The sequence below is a fragment of the Penaeus monodon genome, chromosome 33 (genome assembly GCF_015228065.2).
Source record: "Penaeus monodon isolate SGIC_2016 chromosome 33, NSTDA_Pmon_1, whole genome shotgun sequence".
NCBI lineage: Eukaryota > Metazoa > Arthropoda > Malacostraca > Decapoda > Penaeidae > Penaeus > Penaeus monodon.
Window position 1 is genome coordinate 29,596,235 of NC_051418.1, and position 316 is coordinate 29,596,550.

A 316-nucleotide genomic window follows, 5' to 3' on the forward strand; every position below is an offset into this window, starting at 1 on the left:
ATACCTTATATGTAGACTATATTAAAAAAAAAGTCCATAGATTAAATCCATTCGTGTATCGTCATGCCTGTTGACTCTGCTGCAACGGTACGACGGAATAGGAAAAATCAATGTTGTCACTCGGTCTGCAACACCCAACAGTTACAGAACAAATAAGCTTATAATCCGGTCATCTTGTGAAAGTTTCCTCATCATCCACCTCCATCGCTGCCAGGGGAGAGGGGGGGGGGGCACGAAGGTCGGTGGGTTACTGCTGCCCCTCCCTCTCTTCTCCTCCCTCGTCCTCTTGCATCTTTTCTTCTTTTTCCTCGACTTT